This window comes from Pristiophorus japonicus, chromosome 2, assembly GCF_044704955.1.
Source record: "Pristiophorus japonicus isolate sPriJap1 chromosome 2, sPriJap1.hap1, whole genome shotgun sequence".
Taxonomy (NCBI): domain Eukaryota; kingdom Metazoa; phylum Chordata; class Chondrichthyes; family Pristiophoridae; genus Pristiophorus; species Pristiophorus japonicus.
In genome coordinates this window covers 105,456,248-105,473,738 of record NC_091978.1, presented here as the reverse complement: position 1 = coordinate 105,473,738, position 17,491 = coordinate 105,456,248, and the positions used below count along the sequence as shown (strand labels likewise).

General features: G+C 45.4%; 1 protein-coding gene and 1 pseudogene across 1 annotated transcript in view; both read left to right on the top strand.

The window, feature by feature from the left end:
• The window catches only part of fgf10a (fibroblast growth factor 10a), a 157,836-nt gene that overhangs the window by 35,921 nt on the left and 104,424 nt on the right, over positions 1–17,491 (top strand). The gene's annotated exons all lie outside the window — the stretch shown is intronic.
• LOC139253177 (U2 spliceosomal RNA) lies at positions 2,094–2,272 on the top strand (annotated as a pseudogene).

Sequence of the window (17,491 nt, the reverse complement as noted above, 5' to 3'; positions counted from 1 at the left end):
TGATCCCATTGCTGGTCATGAATTCTTTAAATTCGGCACTGGTGAAACATGGCCCGTTGTCACTGACCAGTATGTCAGGCAGGCCGTGGGTGGCAAACATGGCCCTCAGGCTTTCAATGGTGGCGGTGGCGGTGCTTCCCGACATTATTTCACATTCAATCCATTTTGAAAAAGCATCCACCACCATCAGGAACATTTTACTGAGAAACGGGCCCGCATAGTCGACATGGATCCTCGACCATGGTCTGGAGGGCCAGGACCACAAACTTAGTGCTGCCTCTCTGGGCGCGTTGTTCAATTGAGCACACACGCTGCATCGCCGTACACAGGACTCTAAGTCAGAGTCGATACCGGGCCACCACACGTGGGATCTGGCTATCGCTTTCATCATTACTATACCCGGGTGTGTGCTGTGGAGATCCGAGATGAACGTCTCCCTGCCCTTTTTTTGGTAGCACGACGCGGTTACCCCACAACAGGCAGTCTGCCTGAATGAACAGCTCGTCCTTTCGCCGCTGGAATGGCTTGATTAGATCTTGCATTTCAACGCAGATGCTGGCCCAGCTCCCATGCAGTACACAGTTTTTTACTAGGGACAGCAGAGGATTTTGGCTGGTCCACGTCCTTGGCGGGCCGTGACAGGTGATTTATCATTTTCAAATGCTTCCAAAACTATCAACAAGTCTGCGGGCTGCGCCACCATCAATAAGTTTGCAGGCTGCGCCATTTCCACCCCCGTGGTGGGCAATGGTAGCCGACTGAAAGCATCCGCACAGTTCTCGGTGCCTGGCCTGTGACGGATGGTATAGTTATATGCTGATAGTGCGAGTGCCCACCTTTGTATGCGGGCTGAGGCATTAGTATTTATCCCCTTGATTTCAGCGAATAGTGATATGAACGGCTTGTGATCGTTTTCCAGCTCAAATTTGAGGCCAAACAGGTACTGATGCATTTTCTTTACCCCGAACACACACGCTGATGCCTCTTTCTCAATCATGCTGTAGGCCCTCTCGTCCTTAGACAAGCTCCTGGAGGCATAGGCGACAAGTTGCAACTTCCCCGCAACGTTAGCTTGTTGTAATACACACCCGACTTTGTACGACGACGCATCACATGCTAGCACAAGTCTTTTGCACGGGTTATACAATACAAGCAGCTTGTTGGAGCATAAAATGTTTCTGGCTTTCTCAAAAGCAATTACTTGTTTTTTCCCCATACCCAGTTCTCACCTTTACGCAATAACACATGTAGAGGCTCTAAGAGGGTGCTTAACCCCGGTAGGAAGTTATCAAAATAGTTGAGGAGTCCCAGGAACGACCGCAGCTCCGTGACGTTCTGTGGCCTGGGCACGTTCCTGATAGCCTCTGTCTTGGTGTCTGTGGGCCAAATGCCGTCCACTGCGATCTTTCTCCCCAAAAACTCCACTTCTGTTGCCATGAAGACACATTTCGACCTCTTCAGCCGCAGCCCTACGCGATCCAGTCGCTGGAGGACCTCCTCCAGGTTTTGTAGGTGCTCGACGGTGTCCCGACCTGTGACCAATATGTCGTCCTGAAAAACCACCATGGATGGTATCGATTTGAGTTGCTCTCCATGTTTCTCTGGAAGATAGCTGTAGCCGACCGAATTCCAAATGGGCATCTGTTGTAGATGAACAGTCCCTTGTGCGTGTTGATGCAGGTGAGGCCCTTCGAAGACTCCTCCAGTTCCTGCATCATGTAGGCCGAAGTCAGGTCGAGCTTGGTAAACGTCTTGTCTCCTGCCAGCGTCGCAAATAGGTCGTCTGGCTTAGGTAGCGGGTATTGGTCCTGTAGCGAGAAACGATTAATAGTTACTTTATAATCGCCGCAAATCCTGAACGTGCCATCACTTTTGAGTACTGGAACAATCGGGCTGACCCACTCACTGAATTCGATTGGGGAGATGATGCCCTCGCATTGCAGCCTGTCCAGCTCGATTTCCACTCTCTCCCTCATCATGTGAGGTACCGCTCACGCCTTGTGGTGAATGGGTCGTGCCTCTGGGACCAAGTGGATCCCCACCTTCGCCCCGGAAAAGTTTCCAATGCCTGGCTCAATGTTGTGTATCTGTAAAGCACTTCTCGGCCTTTTGGCTAAGATCAAGTGTAGTATCTGTTCTTATCAGTTTAATATCCCCTATGGGGACATGATATTGAATTGATTTTTGGACAGGGAGCTGGATCAGGGGCATGCCCCGTCCACTCCATGCACCGACCTGGTATTGCAATATTTCCAGGAACGGTGCAACTTCGTCTCTCGGCCTTTTGGCCTAAGATCAAATATATTGGCGCAAAGTGATCTTTGGCGTTAGAGTTGATCTGGAAAGAAATTGGATTTTTTTAAAAAATTTGTAAAGCATGCACTCCCATGTTCCGCCATCAGGGAGCGCACCCCCTGAAGGCCCAAGGGATCCCAGCATCCCTTATGAGCACTGTATATAAGCCGGTCTCTAAGGCCTGTTCCTCACTCTGGAGTGTCTTAATAAAGACTGAGGTCACTGTTACTTTAACCTCCTTGTGTGCAATCTCATCTGTGTTCGGAATACAATAAATGGCGACGAGAATACGAATCCAACGCAAAGATGCAGCAAACTGTGGACATCCTGGAGAAGTTCTCGGAGGGTGAGGACTGGGAAGCCTATGTCGAATGGCTAGACCAGTACTTTGTAGCCAATGAGCTGGACGGAGGAGGAAGCGCTGCAAAAAGGAGAGCGGTTCTCCTCACGGTCTGTGGGGCACCGACCTGCAGCCTCATGAAGAATCTTCTGGCTCCAGTGAAACCCACAGATAAGTCATATGGGAGCTGTGTACACTGGTTCAGTAGCATCTTAACCCGAGGGAGAGCGTGCTGATGGCGAGATATCGGTTCTACACGTGCCAGCGATCTGAAGGTCAGGAAGTGGTGAGCTACGTCGCCGAGCTAAAGTGACTTGCAGGACAATGTGAGTTTGATGGCTACCTGGAGCAGATGCTGAGAGACTTTTTTGTACTGGGCATTGGCCACGAGACCAGCCTACGAAAACTTTTGACTGTAGAGACACCGACCCTCAGTAAGGCCATTGCAATAGCACAGGTGTTTGTGTCCACCAGTGATAACACCAAACAAATCTCTCAGCACTCAAGTTCTGGCAATGTTCATAAATTAACTGGAACTGTGTTTGCGAGCAGAAATGTACAGGGCCGAAACCACGAATCTGCAACTGCCAGCAGGCCTCAGGTGATCCAGATGACACAGAGTCCGCAACAAAGGATGAATGCAAGGCAATTCACAACTTGTTGGCGTTGTGGAGGCTTCCATTCAGCCTATTCATGCTGCTTCAAAGGGTATGTTTGCAAGAGCTGTGGAACAATGGGGCAAAACCTGCTAACCACCATGTGGCAGGGGAAGATCGGTCCATGGTGCTTCAAAGCAATTTCGAGCCTCAGAGAGAGGAGGCAGATGCTGAAGTACATGAGAGCGCATGCTTTACAGATACACAACATTTACAATATACGTTAATGCTTTAGATGAAGGAATTGAATGTAATATCTCCAAGACTGCAGATGACACTAAGCTGGTTGGCAGTGTGAGCTGCGAGGAGGATGCTAAGAGGCTGCAGGGTGACTTAGGCAGGTTAGGTGAGTGGGCAAATACATGGCAGATGCGGTATAATGTGGATAAATGTGAGGTTATCCACTTTGGTGGGAAAAACAGGAGGGCTGATTATTATCTGAATGGTGACAGATTGGTAAAGGGGGAGGTGCAACGAGACGTGGGTGTCATGGTACATCAGTCATTAAAGGTTGGCAGACAGTGCAGCAGGCAGTGAAGAAGGCAAATGGCATGTTAACCTTCATAGCAAGAGGATTCAAGTATAGGAGCAGGGAAGTTTTACCACAGTTGTACAGGGCCTTAGTAAGGCCACACCTTGAATATTGTGTACAGTTTTGCTCTCCTAATCTGAGGAAGGACATTCTTGTTATTGAGGGAGTGCAGCAAAGGTTCACCAGACTGATTGCCGGGATGACAGGACTGCCATATAGAAACATAGAAACATAGAAAATAGGTGCAGGAGTAGGCCATTCGGCCCTTCTAGCCTGCACCGCCATTCAATGAGTTCATGGCTGAACATGCAACTTCAGTACCCCATTCCTGCTTTCTCACCATACCCCTTGATTCCCCTAGTAGTAAGGACTTCATCTAATTCCTTTTTGAATATATTTAGTGAATTCGCCTCAACAACTTTCTGTGGTAGAGAATTCCACAGGTTCACCCCTCTCTGGGTGAAGAAATTCCTCCTCATCTCGGTCCTAAATGGCTTCCCCCTTATCCTTAGACTGTGTCCCCTGGTTCTGGACTTCCTCAACATTGGGAACATTCTTCCTGCATCTAACCTGTCTAACCCCTTCAGAATTTTAAACGTTTCTATGAGGTCCCCTCTCACTCTTCTGAACTCCAGTGAATACAAGCCCAGTTGATCCAGTCTTTCTTGATAGGTCAGTCCCGCCATCCCGGGAATCAGTCTGGTGAACCTTCGCTGCACTCCCTCAATAGCAAGAATGTCCTTCCTCAAGTTAGGAGACCAAAACTGTACACAATACTCCAGGTGTGGCCTCACAAAGGCCCTGTACAATTGTAGCAACACCTCCCTGCCCCTGTACTCAAATCCCCTCGCGATGAAGGCCAACATGCCATTTGCTTTCTTAACCGCCTGCTGTACCTGCATGCCAACCTTCAATGACTGATGTACCATGACACCCAGGTCTCGCTGCACCTCCCCTTTTCCTAATCTTTCACCATTCAGATAATAGTCTGTCTCTCTGTTATTACCACCAAAGTGGATAACCTCACATTTATCCACATTATACTTCATCTGCCATGCATTTGCCCACTCACCTAACCTATCCAAGTCGCTCTGCAGCCTCACAGCATCCTCCTCGCAGCTCACACTGCCACCCAACTTAGTGTCATCCGCAAATTTGGAGATACTACATTTAATCCCCTCGTCTAAATCATTAATGTACAGTGTAAACAGCTGGGGCCCCAGCACAGAACCTTGCGGTACCCCACTAGTCACTGCCTGCCATTCTGAAAAGTACCCATTTACTCCTACTCTTTGCTTCCTGTCTGACAACCAGTTCTCAATCCATGTCAGCACACTACCCCCAATCCCATGTGCTTTAACTTTGCACATTAATCTCTTGTGTGGGACCTTGTCGAAAGCCTTCTGAAAGTCCAAATATACCACATCAACTGGTTCTCCCTTGTCCACTCTACTGGAAACATCCTCAAAAAATTCCAGAAGATTTGTCAAGCATGATTTCCCTTTCACAAATCCATGCTGACTTGGACCTATCATATTACCTCTTTCCAAATGCACTGCTATGACATCCTTAATAATTGATTCCATCATTTTACCCACTACCGATGTCAGGCTGACCGGTCTATAATTCCCTGTTTTCTCTCTCCCTCCTTTTTTAAAAAGTGGGGTTACATTGGCTACCCTCCACTCCATAGGAACTGATCCAGAGTCAATGGAATGTTGGAAAATGACTGTCAATGCATCCACTATTTCCAAGGCCACCTCCTTAAGTACTCTGGGATGCAGTCCATCAGGCCCTGGGGAAAGACTGGATCGACTAGGCTTGTATTCAATGGAATTTAGAAGAATGTGAGGGGATCTCATAGAAACATATAAAATTCTGACAGGATTGGACAGGAAGAATGTTCCCGATGTTGGGGAAGTCCAGAACCAGGAGTCACAGTCTAAGGATAAGGGGTAAGCCATTTAGGACCTAGATGAAGAGAAACTTCTTCACTCAGAGAGTTGTGGGCATGTGGAATTCTCTACCAAAGAACTGGGGCCAGTTCGTTAGATATATTCAAAAGGGAGTTAGATGTGACTCTCACGGCTAAAGGGATCAAGAGGTATGGAGAGAAAGCAGGAATGGGGTACTGAAATGCACGATCAGCCATGATCATATTGAATGGTGGTGCAGGCTTGAAGGGCCGAATGGCCTACTCCTGCACCTATTTTCTATGTTTCTATGTTTATTACACCCCTATCATTCCACATTACACCCCTAACGTGTCACATTAAACCCTATTGTGTCATATTCATCATCATAGGCGATCTCTCAAACGAGGTTGGCTTGCTTCCACATAAATTCACAGATGTTTCAATGAAGGACCCGATGTTCCAGTCCTGAACTCCAATTGAGGGGGTGGAAGATGCCTGTGCGTGGATTTTTTTAATGTGGGGTGACCGTTGCACATCAGCCACCACACGGGCTCGACAGAGCTCGGCCTTTATCCAGTGGCAAGGGTTAACCAGGACGACTAGAGACCTGCTCTGAATCACAGACCTAGTGTGCACACATATCGCAGTGTGGGCAGGCCTGTGCTGTCCCTGGGCCCTCAGCTCTTCTGGGCCACGTACCCTCATTCGCTGCACCTCTGCCACGATCTCTCGCCGTACCTCCGCACCAAACATTCGGCGAACCTCCGTCACGATCACCCACCAAATCTCAGTCACGATCCCTCATTACTCCTCCACCCCGATCATTCATCGCAAGTCTGCCACAACCTTCCCGTTCCTCTGCTTTACCAGGGCCCAGCCAATGCTCCTGCTCAAGCTCCAAACGATGACCTGGGTCCTGCTGATGTCACCCAGTCGCCCATCTCGAAGCCGTCGCACACTTGGAGCGGCTCACGCTGGAAGCTGCAGTGGCACACTCCAGCTCTACTTCTAGCCCCGACCTGCAGTGGTGTTCTCTCGCAGGTCGGGGTGGCCCACAATGTTTCATATTACACCCTATTGTGTCTCATTGCACCCTATCGTGTCACATTACACCGCTATCGTGTCACATTGGACCCTATAGTTTCTCATTACACTTTATCGTGTCACATTACACTCCTATCGTGTCACATTACATCCTATTGTTTCTCATTACACCCTATCGTGTCACATTACGCCGCTATCATGTCACATTGGACCCTATAGTTTCTCATTACACCTTATTGTGTCACATTACACTCCTATCGTGTCACATTACATCCTATTGTTTCTCATTACACCCTATCGTGTCACATTACGCCCTATCGTGTCACATTACATCCTTTAGGTGTCACATTACACCCTTATCGTATTACATTACACCCTATCGTGTCTCATTACACATCCATCATGTCACATTACACCCCTATCATGTCACATTACACCCTTTACGTGTCACATTCAGCATAGGCAGTCACTCGAAATCGAGCAAGATTTGCTTTCACTCTAAAAGTGAGTTCTTAGGTGACTGTACAGTCCAATACAGGAATTACAGTCTCTGTCACAGGTGGGACAGACAGTCGTTGAAGGAAAGGGTGGGTGGGGAGTCTGGTTTGCCGCACACTCCTTCTGCTGCCTTCGCTTGATTTCTGCATGCTCTCGGCGACGAGACTCGAGGTGCTCAGCACCCTCCCGGATGCTCTTCCTCCACTTAGGGCAGTCTTTGGCCAGGGACTCCCAGGTGTCGGTGGGATGTTGCACTTTATCAAGGAGGCTTTGAGGGTGTCCTTGAAACATTTCCTCTGCCCGCTTGTCATGTAGGACTTCCAAGTAGAGCGCTTGCTTTGGGAGTCTTGTGTCAGGCATGCGAACAATGTAGCCTGCCCAACGGAGCTGGTCGAGTGTGGTCAGTTATTCGCTGCTAGGGATGTTGGCCTGATCGAGGACACTAAAGTTGGTGCGTCTGTCCTCCCAGGGGATTTGCAGGATGTTGCGGAGACATCGCTGGTGGTATTTCTCCAGCAGTTTGAGGTGTCTACTGTATATGGTCCACATCTCTGAGCCATACAGGAGGGCGGGTATTACTACAGCCCTGTAGACCATGAGCTTGGTGCCTGATTTGAGGGCCTGGTCTTCGAACACTCTTTTCCTCAGGCGACCGAAGGCTGTGCTGGTGCACTGAAGGCGGTGTTGAACCTCGTCATCGATGTCTGTCCTTGCTGATAATCGGCTCACAAGGTATGGAAAGTGATCCGTGTTGTCCAGGGCCACACTGTGGATCTTGATGACTGGGGGGCAGTGCTGTGTGACGGGTTCAGGTTGGTGGGGAACCTTTGTCTTACGGATGTTTAGTGTAAGGCCTGTGCTTTCATACGCCTCAGTGAAGACGTTGACTATGATTTGGAGTTCAGTCTCTGAATGTGCGCAGACGCAAGCGTCGTCCACGTACTGTAGTTCGATGACAGAGGATGGGACGATCTTGGATCTGGCCTGGAGATGACGAAGGTTGAACAGGTTCTGTAGTTTAATTCCACTCCAGCAGGCAGCTTGTTGAGTGTGAGGTAGAGCATTGCAGCAAGGAAGATCGAGAAGAGGGATGGCGCAATGACACAGCCCTGCGGACGTGGATTGGGTCTGAGGTGGATCCATTGGTCAGGATCACGGCTTGTATGTCATCGTGGAGCAGGCGGAGGATGGCGACAAACGTTTGGGGGCAACCGAAATGGAGGAGGACGCTCCATAGTCCCTCATGGTGAACAGTGTCAAAGGCCTTTGTAAGGTCAAAGAAGGCCATGTACAAGGGTTGGTGCTGTTCCCTGCATTTCTCTTGTAGTTGTCACGCGGTAAAGATCATGTCCATTGTACACCGTAGTGGAAGGAATCCGTTCTGGAGGAGCTCCTCAGCCACAGGGAGAAGACGGTTGAGGGGGATTCTACTGATGACCTTCCCAGTGGCTGATAACAGGGAGGTTCCTCTGCAGTTGCCGCAATCGGACTTGTCCCCTTTTTTAATGATGGTCACGATTACTGGACCTCTGAGATCTCCCGGCATGCTCTCCTCCCTCCAGATGAGAGAGACGAGGTCATGCATTCATGCCAATGGTGCCTCTCCGCCATACTTTATTGCCTCAGCGTGGATTCCATCCGCTCCCTTGTTGTTCTTGAGCTGATGGATGGCCTTTTCTACCTCGTGTAGAGCTGGGGTTTCACTGAGATGGTGGCGGGTTGCATGCTGCGTGATGGAGTTGAGGACACTCGAGTCAAAGGCAGAGTCTCAGTTAAGGAGATCTTCTAAGTGCTCCTTCCAGCAGGTCCCAACTGCCTCGGTGAGTGTCTCCCCCGTTTCTTGGCCAACAGTGGGGTGGGCCCTTGGGTGCTTGGGCCGTAGGTGGACATGGCTGCGATAAAGAATCCTCGCACATCACGGCACTCGGCCAGCTGCTGAATCTCCTGTGTTTTCTCCACCCACCATCTATTCTTTAGGTCGCAGGTTTTTTGTTGAATTTCGGCCTTAAGCCGTCTGTGAAGCTGCTTTTCTGCTCCCAAGTTGTTGTTTTAGGTTCAGAAATGCCCTGCGCTTGCGGATTTATTAGCTCTTTGATCTCCTGATCATTCTCATCAAACCAGTCCTGGAGTTTCCTGGTTGAGTGACTGAGCGTCTCTTCGCAGACACTGGTTATGGTGGCCTGGAGGGCAGACCAAGCGCTGTGGGCACTCTGCATCTCGGGGTCATCAAGGGTCGCCAGGTTAGCAGTGATATATGCCTATCATGTCATATTACACCCTATTGTGTTACATTACACCCTTATCATGTCACATTACATCCCTATCATGTCACAGTACACCCTATCATGTCACATTACACCCGATCGTGTCACATTACATCTCTATCGTGTCACATTACACCTCTATCGTGTCACATTACACCCGATCCTGTCACATTACATCTCTATCGTGTCACATTACACCCTGATCGTGTCACATTACACGCCTATCGTATCACATTACACCCTATCGTGTCACATTACACCCCTATCATGTCACATTATATCTCTATCGTGTCACAGTACACCTCTATCGTGTCACATTACACCCCTATCATGTCACATTATATCTCTATCGTATCACATTACACCCTATCGTGTCACATTACACCTGATCGTGTCACATTGCACCCCTATCATGTCACATTATATCTCTATCATGTCACAGTACACCTCTATCGTGTCACATTACACCCCTATCATGCCAATAGCAATGTGGATTTTGGGGATCTGCATTTATAAAAGTGATAACTCATTTCTGAAGTTGTTAATTGGTGGGAATTGTAAAATTCGTAATTGCTGTAGTCATTGTTCTGAGGTATAATTGGGTGAAAGGCGCATACTATTGTTAATATATTACAAGCTATTGGAAAGCTGTTTCTGAAGGAATACCTGTTTATTTTTAAATCAAGTTGATGTGTAATTGTCTACCGTCTGGTTAGCCACATCTCCAATGCCGCAGAAAGAGAGTCTTTGATCTGAGAGTGTGAATAATTTGAATGACAACCTACTGTATATTCTTAGTGAATCTGTGACTTAATCAATCTTCCTTATATCCCAGACTTTTAGAACACAGCATAGCCAGTTACTGTGTCTATAGAACTGATAACTTTGTAGAAATTCCGAAAGATTTTTTTCCCCGCTGTTTTATTTTCTGCAGATGTTTTTATATTTCATCAAGATTAAAATATTTTTTGAAAAATATGTGGGAGTCCAAATCTCATTCTTAAAAAGAAATGATTAGTCTAAAATGCTTGCTTCTGTTTACCCGAGTCCTTGTTCTTTTCACTGCGTTCTATTCATTGCAAGTGGAGGTTAACACTGTCGGGTCAATGTGTGAAATTGTAGCCCCTCATAGTTTTTGACATCCCACATATTGACCTGGCATTTTCTTTTTGAAGAAAGCCCAGTCTTCACAGATCATATGTCACAAGGCACTAAAAGTGTCAGAATCCCACAGCAGGCTTGTAGTGGCTTGTTACTTTCCCCTGTCCATAAAGGAAACTGGCTGACCCACTGAAATGTAATGAGGGCCAGACACGACCAATGCCTACTAACCCCCACTGAGAGAGGTGACCCTTAAAACAACATCGTTCATTTTTTTAGGATTATATTTTGCAAAATTCAAAATGCACACATATCCTCATTACTCAAATATTCAAATACTTCAATCGCACCAAAAGTTTCAAGTCCCAGGATGGTTTTGTTCCTTAAACTTGGCCAGCCTCCTATTGGTGTGTTTGCAAAATTCTCAGTCGTGTCATTCAGGGAGGAGGATGATCTGCTAAAAGTGCTCAGTTCTTAGATGGAAGAGCAGAAGAAATTAGCACTGTCTAGTTTGCCAACTTTGAACGATTCCTCCCTCTGACTGGTTATGGAGCAGTATTGACAGTGGTTGTGGAGAAGTTTTTGATGGAGAAGTTTATTCCTCAGATCTTCCTGTTCCCTTAGGTGCAAGAAGATGCATGACAGCTTGCATGTGGCTTACAAAGGCGCAGAAAATTACAGTTTTTATCAAAATTCCTAATTCTTTTATGTATCCGTGTTCCTTTCAAATACAAAAATTGCAATGTATGAATTTCATGGTCATTAAAGAAAAATTTGCATTTCAGATGTCAGGAGCGATGAATGTCTTTTATGGGAAATCATGGTAAATGTTTATTGAGGATTTGAAGTACGAGTTGTAAAGTCTTTATAAACTATCAAACCAAATGGAAGCTCTGCAGTTGAGTGATAAACCCATTTATCTTTGTCTTGTGTCTCAGTGTGCTGCCTCAGGTTCTACGTGAAGTTTGCCGTTGTGTGTAACATTACTAGCAAATGTGCCAGGCTGCAAGCTGGCTCTTGATGACAGAAAACATTTGTTGTATATAGTTTAAGGAATTATTGTAGTGATATTTTGCAAGTTATAGCTCTTTAACCGTCTCACATATCATGTTGTAATTATATATTAAGATCATGTATCACTCAATTTATCAGCTAAACTGGTATTGCAGGCTTGGAAAAGCATTACACAATAATCTTAATGTTTTAGAGCAAACAGATCTGAAGGAAGGTAAAGCATGAATGAAACATTTGAAACCTTAGCAGGAAAATGTTCCTAGCCTCTGGACAATGAATGAAGTGCAATTGCACTATGCAAAATTAGCAACAAACACTAGCACATTCACGTGAAATGCCGCTGTCCACTATTTTAATAAAGGTTTTAAAAAAAATATGTTAAAGTGTTCCTTAAAATAGTGGACAAAGGAACTTCATATGAATATGTTAATTATTACAGATGTGACAAAGCACAATTTTAACCCTCATAGAGTACACCCATCCAGGGCTTTCACTATTTCTGGATGGGTACGATGGGTGCACGCTTCAAGGTTCAGTCAGTACATATTCCTTGCTGATAACTGTTGGTGAAGGACTTTACAATAAATATATGGAGGAGAAAATAGCAGGTACTATTTGCATTGATATAGTGCTTTATCACGTTAAAATGTCTCCAAGTGTTCACATGCAGTTAATCAAGTGCAGTGACTTGTTATTTGCGGAAAGGTCAGCCTGGACAATACACCAGAACCACAACACTGAAACAAAGGTCAACTGATCTTGAAAATTAACAACAATTTTGCACCAAACGGTGGCAACATAACTAATGTGAAGTTATTCGAGTGGTTTATCACAACAATCACGACAATATAAAGTCCAGAATATAAATATAAACTTTACCCCAACTAATCCATAATTTCAGTATTTAATCATCGACGGGAGCTGCTTGTGTTGTGCAGAACAATGAGCATATTCAGTTCTTTAGTAAACACCAAGAGATTTATATGATCTGAAGAGAAACCAGTGTGTATTTAGGTCAACTGAGAACACAGTTTAGGCCTTAAATCAGCCCGTTAAATCCTGAGTTCTTCTCATAGTACAGGAAAAAAGGAGGTGGCATTCAAGAAGTCAATTTCTATGAATATAATTGTTGTGTATCTGCAAAGCATGCACTCTCATGTTCCGCCACCAGGGAGCGCATTCACTGAAGTCCCAAGGGATCCCAGCATCCCTTGCGAGCACTGTATATAAGCCGGCCCCTAAGGCGTGTTCCTCACTCTGGAGTGTCTTAATAAAGACTGAGGTCACTGTTACTTTAACCTCCCTGTGTGCAGTCTCATCTGTGTTAGGAACACAATAACTGGCGACAAGTATACAAATCCAACGCAAAGATGCAGCAAACTGTGGACATCCTGGAGAAGTTCTCGGAGGGTGAGGACTGGGAAGCCTATGTTGAACAGCTAGACCAGTACTTTGTAGCCAACGAGCTGGACGGAGAAGGAAGTGCTGCAAAAAGAAGAGCGGTCCTCCTCACAGTCTGCGGGGCACCGACCTACAGCCTCATGAAGAATCTTCTGGCTCCGGTGAAACGCACAGATAAGTTGTATGAGGAGCTGTGTACACTGGTTCGGGAGCATCTTAACCCGAGGGAGAGCGTGCTAATGGCGAGGTGTCGGTTCTACACGTGCCAGCGATCTCAAGGTCAGGAAGTGGCGAGCTACATCGCCGAGCTAAAGCGACTTGCAGGACATTGTGAGTTTGATGGCTACCTGGAGCAGATGCTCAGAGACTTTTTTATACTGGGCATTGGCCACGAGACCATCCGACAAAAACTTTTCACTGTTGAGACACCGACCTTCAGTAAGGCCATTGCGATAGCACAGGCATTTATGTTCACCACTGATAACACCAAAAAAATCTCTTAGCACACAAGTGCTAGCAATCTTCATAAATTAACTGGAACTGTGTTTGCGAGCAGAAACGTACAGGGCAGAAACCACGAGTCTGCAACTGCCAACAAGCCACAGGTGACCCAGATGACTCAGATTCCGCAACAAAGGATGAATGCAAGGCAATTCACACTTTTTTGGCGTTGTGAAGGCTTCCATTCAGTCCATTCATGCCGCTTCAAGGGGTATGTTTGCAAGAGCTGTGGAACAATGGGGCACCTGCAACGAGCTAGCAGACGAGCTGCAAGTTCTGCAAAACCTGCTAAACACCACGTGGCAGAGGAAGATCGGTCCATGGTGGATCAAAGCAATTTCGAGCCTCAGAGAAAGGAAGCAGATGCTGAAGTACATTATGTGCTCAAGTCCTAGAATGGGGTTTCGAGCCACAACCTCCTGAATGCTACCCCTGAGCCAATATTGACACTAAAGTGGGAATTTTGACCCCACCCCGCAGAAATGGGGCGGGAACTCAGTTAAAAGAGCCTGGAGCACTTACCATTTCATTCCTGCACACTTTCACCTTGCCTCCAATCTTAACTGCATACTTGTTTTAGTTGGCCGAGGCAGAAGCAGGTGATCACCTCATGAATACATGCACATCATGGCCCTGATGAAAGTATCAATGGATAACAGCACAGGTCCTGCCCAGTGCCAAACCCACTGAGTAAAACTAGCAGCATTGGTTTCAGAGGGCCACTGGCAGCAGTATTTAAAAGGGTACTCAGCTGCGAGCATTGTTCAGAGTTTTTCTGTTGAGAAGGAGCTAGAGGAAAGAAAAAAGGGCCAAGAGTTGGCATGGCACTGACAGGCTGCACAGTAGCAGATGAGAGGCTTCACATTGCAGCTTGATATTGTCCAGCTGGCTGAATATGCATTTTCTGTGCATGAAGGGGTATAAGTAATAGTCAGAGACTGGCTAGATAAGCTGGCAGCCTTGCCAGCTCCAACGCTCATCGTTTTTGAAAGACCATTCATTCCCAGTGCTCCCTGCTCCATTTGGGTGAGGGCCAATTTACTGAGTATTCCTCCCCCAGTCTTACATCTCTCCCTTGTGTTGTGCACAGTTTTCTCCTCGAGAATAAGAGGGCTACCATGTGAGAACAGAATGCTGTTAGTAGCTGCTGTGAAGGTAGCAAGCAAGATGTGAGTGTGTGTTTGAAACGAGGACGAGAGGCTGTTTCCAGGTGTTATGCAGCTTTTGAAAGTAATTCACTTGGGCCAATAGGAATGCTGCATTCTCTACAGATTCAATAATTATTAAAGTGCTTCTTGATGATGATGGGCTATATTCATTTCCGTTCAGTGGGTCAGAGTAACCAACTTTTTACTTCCTTCCTCCTGCTGATCTTGTGATATTTCTATAGTTTGCTGCAGGCTAAAAATGGCACATTCCTATAGGATTGGCGTGATGATCGTGAGTGTGTAATACAGCCAGCATAGCTCTGCAGCAACAGGTGACCTGTCCCAGAATCTCTGCCGCACTGTAGAGTTCACCCTTTTCTTGATGCATTCGGCAAATATTGCTTTACAAATTGAGCTCTTGAATGCTAGTTTATCTGTAAAACTGGTGAAAAAAAATTGTGTTCAATAAATTTGAGGGAATAATATTCTGTTGATTGGTAAATATTAGAGAAAGAAATAAAAAGAAACAGCGTGTAAGGTAAAGTATATTATAACTGCTGTTCTCAATGGGAAATCCTTCGCTGTAAGCACTATAAATAACTAATTACAAATAAAGAGTTAGATCAAGATAGACGAACATGAAGGTTCGACTGTTCTGAATGAGAGCACCTTCTTGCCTTTGAGAATTTTTTTCAGTTAACTAAGATTCAAAATGTTTGATTCTGAATTTGGTTAATTGTCATTGAAATGACATACAATTCAAGACAAAGAGACCAATTCGTGACCTTTCCTTTACAAGATAACACTCCCTTCATCTGGTTTTCATCAGCAACTACTTAATTAAATGTTTCAATCTTGTTTTTGACTGCCTTAGTAATGGGTCTCTTATGTTGTGTGGAAAATATGGCTTGTTGACAAACTCACACTAACAGGACCTAAAGTTTAGTTATGTTTGAATGGCACCAATTTTATCTGCTTAAACAGAACTCAAATTTCAACAATCTGAGGAAAATATTCAAATGTTTTCACCTTTATAAACATATTGAACTCCACGGCCTGGCTTTTTATAACCTTCTGTTATTTTGCATATAAGCCAAGCAATCAAATGTAATGTGTTTTTATCATTTGAAAAGACAGTGATCAAATGCACATTAATCCAAGCAGACAGAGAGAGGTAGTGCAATGGCTCAGCGTATTGTGACACACGTGTAGTTCCATGAAATCAGTGTTTTGAATTGATCTCTATTAAAAAAAGACAGAAAATGCTGGAAATACACAGGAGTCCCATCAACATGGGAAAAAGGAAACGATAAGCTAAAGTTTCAGGTGCAGACCCTTCATTTCCTGATTTCAGCTGCGTCGACACGAAGGGATATTGAGTGGAAACCAAGTGCCTCTCTGAGGTGGGTGTTTGGGAAAGCCAGGTGAGAGCTATCCTTTACTCAGTCCTATGTCTCTCCTGCCAGCTGATTCAGAATGCCATTGGCAAGGCCTCAGAATGGGTCATCTGCCCTTTCAACAAGAGGTAGTGACACTGTGGGGGGTGGGGGGGGGGGGCGGGGAGGGGGATGGGAAAAACATCAAAGGATTTCACACGAAATGTAAATTTCTATAGATTGAAGGTATTTAGAAATCAAATATCAAACATCTAGTAAATTATTCCATTGTAGAGTCAAAGGCCATTTCACTCAACCCAGTAGCTACGAAATCCAGGCATTTAGAAAATGCTCAACAAAAGGGAACTATTAGTTGTAAGTTATTAAAAATAATTGGATTCAATTCAACCACAGAAGTTATGAAAGGAAGCTGTGGGAATGTGGAAATTCTCCAGAGGAACTGCAGCGGTGGAAAACTTACTAGGTGGCTGCTCTGTTTCCAAGTTACGTGTCAAAGGTTACCCGAATTAGACAAGTCATTACACCATAAAGGGATTATTAGTGCAGCAGTCCAAGATAAATATGGAGTTTTTTTGTGTGAAACAACCAACATAATGCTGGCGGCTGTACTTGCAGCAACATGTAGAACAGGCAATGTCAAACATGCTCAGAGCAAATCTTCGCTCTAACAGGTAAATTGAAATGTTTCATTTTCAGTAAACAAATAGGTAATTTTCTGAGTTCTATCAGTGCAGCTGGTTGAGAACTTCCACAAGGACACTGGTTCAAGTGTGTACAGAGCCAAATATTTCAATCCAGTCATTATGGGCTTATTTTGTTAGCCCCAAACTTCTGGATCTTATACAAACATAGAAAAAGGGCAAAAGAAGACTATCAAACCTATTAGACAGTGAAATCATCAATCTCTGGCAATTCTCGCAAGAAAAATATGGAGAAAAACATCAGTGGCCATTTTTTTTCAAAAACTACGGCAAGCAAACAATCTTCAGGAGACCGTGGCATCACTAAAAGTACTTAACAAAGGTCTGCAGCTTATACTGCCTCCTTGGATAGGCTATTCCATACATTCATCACCCCTGTGATAAGAAGTTATGGGGCAGATTTTCCTCTTACTGCATTGAGAACAATGGATACCAAAGGGTTGATTTAAATCAATGGAAAATAGGGTAGGCTGCAATAGACATGTGCAATCCTCCCTGACCAATTTTGTAACCACAGCACATAGAGGAAAATGGGACGGGGATGATTGTACTTGTCTATTGGAGTCTACCCGATTTTCCATTGATTTAAATTATGCCCAAGCAGAAAATTGCTGCTATGCATTAACTGTGTATTCATCGTTTCTCATCCAAACCCTTCAGAATCTTAAGTACCTCAATGAAAT